This window comes from Alligator sinensis, unplaced genomic scaffold (assembly GCF_000455745.1).
Source record: "Alligator sinensis unplaced genomic scaffold, ASM45574v1 scaffold1391_1, whole genome shotgun sequence".
NCBI lineage: Eukaryota > Metazoa > Chordata > Crocodylia > Alligatoridae > Alligator > Alligator sinensis.
In genome coordinates, this window is record NW_005842761.1 from 476274 (window position 1) to 483758 (window position 7485).

General features: G+C 48.3%; 1 long non-coding RNA gene across 2 annotated transcripts; it reads left to right on the top strand.

Annotated features, from left to right (window-relative positions):
• The first annotated feature begins 1158 nt into the window (after positions 1-1158).
• LOC112552092 lies at positions 1159-6686 on the top strand. Of its 2 annotated transcripts, XR_003096449.1 has the most exons (4): positions 1159-1288; positions 1935-2016; positions 3138-4359; positions 6126-6686. It is a non-coding gene; the product is annotated as an uncharacterized LOC112552092 (long non-coding RNA). The 2 variants fall into 2 exon arrangements; XR_003096448.1 differs by lacking the exon at positions 1159-1288 and having other exon boundaries at positions 1316-2016.
• The last annotated feature ends 799 nt before the right edge of the window (positions 6687-7485 follow it).

Here is a 7485-nt window from a genome sequence, read left to right on the forward strand (position 1 = left end):
GTGCCCTGGGAATGAGTGTGTGCGCGCACATGTGTCTGTTGGGCAGTGCGTGCACTGGTGACAAGTGCATGCATGTGCATGTGGTGTTGGCAGTGATTGTGTGTGTGAGCCTGTGGGGGTGGCCGATGTGTGTACATGCACATGTGCTCTGGGGACAGGCCTGTGCATGTCTTTGTGTCAGGGGTGATGTGCTGCAGTCCGTTTATCTGTGGGACTTTGTCCCAGGCAGCCACTCGCTACTCCCTGCCCTGACGCTGCCTTTGCTCTCTCCTCCATCCCACGGAAGTTGTGGCTGGCTGGGGAGATCAAGGATTACCATCACCAAATTATCCTGTTCCAGGAGACAATAATGAGGAGGGAGCCATGGTAAGAGACAGGAGTGAGATAAGGGGCTGCCCCCAGTCAGGTCTGTGTGGTCCTGGGCAGGACTGTCACCCACTCACAAGGGTCCAGGGAGGGGCTCGGCAGGGCTGGCTCTGACAGCAGGGAGATTCGTGGCTTTGAGCCTTGAGTCTCTTCTTGCCAGGGACATTTCTGTCCTCCCCCTCTGTGGCCCCTCGCATCTTGTCCTCGTCCTGGGCACCTCTCTTCTCACAGGCTCCCTTGAGTCTTTCCTTTACACTGCACTTCCTTCAAGGGACTTTCATCCCCCGCAGGTCTGCACAGCTTCACAGCCCTCACTGTAGCCCCAGGCGGATTTGGGGAGCTGGACTGCTTGGAAATACATTTATCTCACATTGTCCACTGCTGCCCTCCCCCTTTCCAGTCCCCTCCCTCCTGACACCTGCTGGGGGTTTCTCCTTCTGCTCCAGGCTGACCACTCCGTACCAGCCCAGGAACAAGATGGTACCAATCCGGACACTGGAAAAGTTCCCAGAGCTGGAGGCACAGGGCAGCCCCTGCAGATGGTACCTGGACTGAGAAGGGGAGAACACAAACTTCAACATTAAAAATCTTTATGTGGATAGAGTTGAAGCTCCTGATGAAATTCCCTAAGTAGTTTTGTGTGATTAGTGACAACAAAGGACTCCACTGAAGTGTCCATCTCCCACCTGCTCATAGCGTAACATAGTCTAAGATAACTGGGCATATCTTTGTTGGGATCTGAATGTTGGGATCTGAATGTCATTGTGCTCCTCTTCCCTTTCATGCAGACATATGGAGGCAAAAGTAAGAGCGAGTGTGCCAGGAGATACATCCCATTGACTGTCTCTCCTGTGCAATAGAAAACATCTTACCATGAAGGAAGAAAATTTCCACACCCTGCTTGCCATCAGACACCTTGGAGGTAAACAGACTGCTCCAACCTTTATTTGAGCCTAATCTGCATAAAATGAACTTTTCCACCCAGGGGAACCTATAACATCTCTCTATTCTCTTGTGCAATATGAAGTTTCATTTCTACCTGGGAGAAATGTTTCAATCTGTGCATTCTCCTTTGCCTAAGGAAGGGTATATGAGCCCAAAAGCTTGAAAGTAAAGACATTTTTTTGCAACTATTTAGTTGGTCTAATGAAAGATATCCCCCCTGTATCAGATATCTCAGAATTCTGAATACCTGTAGACCAACAATGGCTAAAACCTGTAAGCCTGGAAAAAATGTGTGTGTGAAATTCTTGGGGTTGTTCTTGGGGTTTTTGAGGCCCAGTTCATACCCCATGTACACCCCTGTGTTCAGATCACCTGCCTGTGTGGGAGAATATCAGGCACATTTATGTATTTCTTTGGAAGTGGGAGCCATTCACTTTGTCCCTCATTGATTTAATTGCATGAGGGGAGACATAGCCGGGAAGTTCACAGGATTGAGGTGTTATTACAGCCTCGCGCTATGATATGGTGATACCACCTTCTGCAACCCCCCTGGTCCCATGTTCATTCTCTGTGTTATAATGAAAAGGTCTTTTCTCCCCTTAACTACCACTTTTGTGGGCAAGTTTGAAGAACAGTTTTATGTGAGCCAGAAATCAGCCTCTGGAAGGAAACATGCCATGGAAACACAGGTCAAGTGACATGAAGGTGAGAGCTTGAGTTAAATGTCTGTGGGGAGGGGGCAGGCAGCCATGGCTAGTACATGGGCTGTGGCCTATGTTGTAAATAATCAGCAAAACACTCATTGGGAGGGAAAGAAGGCAACAGGCTGCTTGTCCTTGACAAGCAGGAGACCTCTAACTCTGCACAGTCCCTGACTTCCAGGTGTGGGGTCTCCACAACCTCCCCAGATTTGCTGTTTCACCCTAACAGTAACACCATGAAGGAAGGTGAAGGTAGCAAAGATGTGGACTGCCAGTGTAGGACAAGCCTTGGCAGAACTGCAGGGCAGAGGGTTGACGGGGGTCCCACCCATGAGCCAGGGGGTGAGTCCTCGGCTGCTGGTCAATGTTTGTGGCTAAGCCTTCACCTGGACTCGTGCCCTAGTGAGAGAGCAGGAAGGGGAGAAAGAGGGGAAGAATTAGCAAGATGGACTCTGGGAGAGGATTAATTATTTTTACAAAAAATTATGGGAAAGTGAGTTGTATGCCCTGTGTGCGGTCACTCTCCAAAGGCTGATCCTCTCAGTGTAACGTGAACGTGTTCGTGTGCTTCTAGTCGTGGGCATCAACCAGCCCTTCTGACATATTGAGTGCTTTCTCCCCAATTTGCTTGGCTACTTTTTTGCTGAAGGAGCTTAAACATGAATTTCATGAAGTTAAAAAATATCAAGTTCTTGAAAGCCTGTTAAAAACAAGGCATTTCCAGGCACATTCTTATTTTTGTTTTAAAAGAACCGTGTTCTTGAAAGCATCTTCACAATGAAAGTTGGGATCTGAGCTTTGCACAGTAACTCTGGCTTAAGGAAACTCTTTGGGATATTGCTAGTCTGAAACACTATTCCTGAGATTTGAGAGAGGGAGTTTGCTCTTCTGAGGGTGCAGGTTAATGATCTCAGTCAGCAGGGAAAGGAACACGTAAGAAATGATTTATTCATGCCTAGGGCAATAGGGATGGGGGGGGAACTATTCTGAAAGGTTCCTGAAGCAGCCCCCCTGAGGAGAGTGATAGGCATGAAGGGGGCACCCCCCTGTTCAGAGTGCAACAGAGCCCAAGACCGCTGGGTATGGTGCCTTTGCCAACTGAAATCTAATTATTTTGTTTCCCAGTTCTTCCACGTGGACATACAGAGGCAAAAGCAAAGGCAAGTGTATGAAATTCATGGTGTTGTGCTAGGGGCTTCTGAGCCGAGCCCAGGCTTCATGCACACCCAGTTCTTCAGAGACCCTGGCCAGGGAGATAATCCCAGCACAAGAGCCCAGCCTTCATCCTGCTCCTCTGTTTGTCATCATCGCTATCATGGTGCAAAAGTCTTTCTCCTCTTATTTCCACTTTTAGATTGGCTCTTACCTGGAGGAATGAAGGGGTAAGTAGCAACAACAATATTGTGACTAGGTTTGAAGACCCACATTCTTTGAGACAAACAATTGCTCCCTCTCACAAGACTCCTTGCCCCTGGAAGGAAACGTGCTGTGGAGACAGCTCAGACAGTAGGAAGATAAGAGTCTGGGTCACGTATTTATGGAAAGTGGCAGGTAGCAGGGGCAGAAATGCATGGAGGCAGGAACTTGTGATTCACCATTTGTTCATCATCAGAGAGAGGAGAGAAAGGTGTGTGTCCTTGAGAAGCAGGTGGATGGCAAACCATGGAGACACTTGGCTCCCAGGGGCGGGGTCTCCACAACTTCTGCAGACCTACTACCCTGCCCTGACACCACAAAGGAAAGTAAAGGCAGCAAGGTCCCGACTGGCAGTGTAGGTATGAGAAGCATTGGCAGAGCTACAGAGCAGGGGGTTCATGGTAGGTTCCCACCCCAGGGTATCAGACCACAGCCAATTCCTTGTCTGCACCTGTCAGCTGGACAGGTGCCCTAGAGAGAACCAAGGGAAGGAGAATTAGGGAGAGTAAAACTTGGAGGAAACATAAAATCTTTACAGAGAATTAAGAGTATGTGATCCCTATGCCTTGGTAAGTAGTGACTGCCTTTTGGGGGATACTGATGACTGATCCTCTCTCAATGTGACAGAAAAGCATTTGCCTGACTCATTGTGAGTATTATTCTACTCTTTCTTATCTAGTGAATACAGTCTGCTCCATGCTGCTTGCTGAGTTAATTTTAATATGAACTCCCTTAATCTCAAGGTGGCATTTTTGAGAGTCTCTTGGGAGCATGGCATTTCCAAGCTTGTTAAAGACTTCCTGGGTTTTTTGGATAACAACATTGTCCTTGAAAGGATCATCGCAGTGGAGCTGTGCTCACTACATTGACATCATGGTAATAGAGCTCCTTGGCCTCAGAAATATTTGAAGAAAGAAGATTGAAGAAAGAGGTAATTTTCTGTTCTGGGGATGCAGATTAATTATCTCAGCTATTTTGAATGCTTGGGGCATGAAGGATTGCTAGGAGAACATGTGCAAATGGTCCTAATGAAATTTCAAGGTTGGAGTCTTGTGTGATAGGGGACAGATGGGGACTCTGCAGAAGGGTCCCTCTTCAGGGCAACACAGCCCCAGGCAACTGGGCATGACCCCTTGCTGAATACAAGATGAAAGTGGTGGTTCCTTTTCCTTCCAGGTGGACGTACAAAGGCAGAAGCAAAGGTGAGTGTATGAAATGCACGGTGTTGTGCTTGGGGTTTCTGAGACGCAGCTCATGTGCCATGCATACCCCTGTGTTCAGAGCCCCTGCCCGTTCAGGAGAATCCTAGGCACATGAGCCCAGCCGTCCTTGTGTTCCTCTGGAGGTAGGAGGTCATTGCTTCTTCTCTTCATGGTTTCATTATGTGATGTGAGATGTGCCTGGACAGGGCAGGGGATTGAGAGTGATATTACAGCCTTGTGCTATGATACTGTGATATAGCCTTCTGCAGAATGCTCTGGCCTCATAGTCTCCATCCACATTTCACTTTTTCAGTCCTACTATTGTGGGCAGGCTTGAACAGCAGTTTTCTGAGGGTCAAAAACCCACCTCTGTCTAGAGGAGCTCTTGCCCTGGAAGGAAATGTGCTGTGGAAACACAGGTCAGGGATCATGGAGGTGAGACCTGCTGTCACAGATCCCACCGCTTTTGAGGGGGAATCTCTTCCTCAAGAATCGCCAAGAAGAAGCCTTATTCCATCTCCTTCCCCCCAAGGACCCCCGCAGCCGCCCCTGGAGTGGATTCGAAGGGGCAAGCCTCTGGCTTTGAGACCCTGGATCTTCTGTATCTCTGGTTTCCCCAGCCATCTGTAGCCCCCCACGCCCCAGAGAGCTCCTTCTTGGCTCAGCTGCCAGCATGCGGGATGTTTTCTTTAAAGGGGGTGTCACAGTGTTGACATTGCAGACAGGACAGAAGACAGCTCCACTCCAAATAAGCAGTCTAGACATTTTTATTGTGCTGCTGTAGTTCCCTCTGCCCTCCTTGGGTACTACTCTACCCTGTGCCTTATTCCAAACCCTGTAATCAATAAAGTTCTCCTCTGTACATAGCATGGGAGACTTATTGGGAGAGGGTCTAGATTATGCCTGGGGGTCCCCATGGTTCAGCTGACTAAGGAAGACCTTGATTTGTGCTTCAGACTAAGGGAAGCACCCCAAGTTCTTGCAGTGGGTCAAGTGCCCTCAAGAACTACTAAGCCGGTGTTTCCCAGGGGGCACAGGGCCAAGATCAGTCCAGGTGCTGGGTGGTGGCAGCATTTCCCCCAGCCTTGCAGGTGTGCTCCAGGAAGGGGCTCGGCTGGATGTGAGGCACCCCCAAGGGGGCATTCAAAGCCTGGAAGATGGCCAGGCGCAGTGGGGCAGGTGACCCAGCACAGGAGCACTTGCCTGCCAGTGGCCTGCCACACAAGCTTCCACCATCTCTCTGGATAATACAAGTTCAACACTGACAGAAATCCTTTATATTATTTTGGACTGGTAAGGTAGGTGAAAATGCAGGTTTAGCATTATTAATGTGATTATTTTAAGCAGGATGTAGAAGATCACCAGGAAAGCCTAATCAGTGGTGTCTGCAATTTCAATAGTGTCTCAGTGTTCAGAGATTTTTCTAAATTAACTGCTAAAATGGCCTGTGCTGAAGCCCAGTGAGGTCAATAAGGCATTTTTACATGTATTTCAGTGGATCTGTATGAGGCTCTAAAAGAACAGAGTCCAAGAAACTGCAGACGAGACTCCCGGACATTGTGAGGGCAGCTCCTTCCCTGAGCAGCATGGTTATGGACTGGCTTTTTTCTCTGCTCCTCACACTGGTCACAGGGAAGTCACTCTGCCCAAGAAGCAACTTTTGAAGAACCTTCTTCCAGATCTATTCCCTGCCCCAGGGGCTCCCTCCTGCCTGGGTCAATAGCAAAAGGCAGGAGTGGGAACAAGGACTTTTTAAATTGTTCAACGTATATTCATATGAATTTCTAAAAAAAAAAAATTCTTTCTCCTTTCATTACAAAATTTTGACTAATTTTTTAGTTTTGTCTAATCCTTGGGTACAGAGAAAAAATCCCCTTGTTTTCTTCATTCTCTAATGATAAAATCTCTAAGATACCTTCCTTTCTCTTGCTAATTATTGAATATTTGTGAAAAATCCCTTCAGATTTCAACCCTTCATGCAATGCACCAGTTATTACTATTAAATCTCATATTTTACCATGTTCTGTTTAGCTGCCAACGGTTATAATAAAAATAATAAAACATGCTCAGAGTTGGGAGTTTTTCTATGGCAAATTCATTGCCCTGAGTTTTTACCTGGCTGGCAGTCCTCTAGCCATTAGCCACCAGTCACCAACCCCAGCTCAACTGCCATGGGCGGGCAGGGACATGGGGGTGGTGGGCTTGAGCAGGGAGTGAGTTGCCTTGGAGCTTCTCCTTTCCAGGTGTCATAACCCAATGATTCTTAGTGCCTCGGCACATTGGAATTTTCCCGCCACATGGAGCTTTCTTTGCGCGGTGGATTTCTCAGCTGCAGAGAGAAATCCCCGGTGCAAAAGAGTTCCCGCCACACGTATGCAAATTAGTGTCCCACTATTGGTCAATTCTAAATTATTCCTACGTGGCTAGCAATTGGCTCGCTAGCCGTACAAAAGGTTAGAGCAGTTTCCGCCCAAGTTGGAGGACTCCACAACCGTCTCGTGGGGAACTCTGAGCGCGCTGTGGAGCCTAGCAAACTCCGTGTGTGTCTTGGAGGAGGACATAGAGGCCTGATCAGCTCTTAGCCACTCCCCGTCATAGTGTAATTTGACGTATCCCCCGTGTGAAGCACTCGTGGAGTTGTACATCGACGACTCATCTCGGTTCAGAAGAGATCTCACTTGTGTTTGTTTGTGTGCAACTGCAACTCAAGCAAGTTTCCTCCCTGCACTGTGACCATCAGCAGTGCAAGTAAAGCTTTCTTTGTAAAATCAATACGCTTCCGTGCCTAACTCTACTCCGTCGTGGAAAAACCCCACCTGACGGTCCGGGCTACTGGCCATAGCCTCAGACCGACC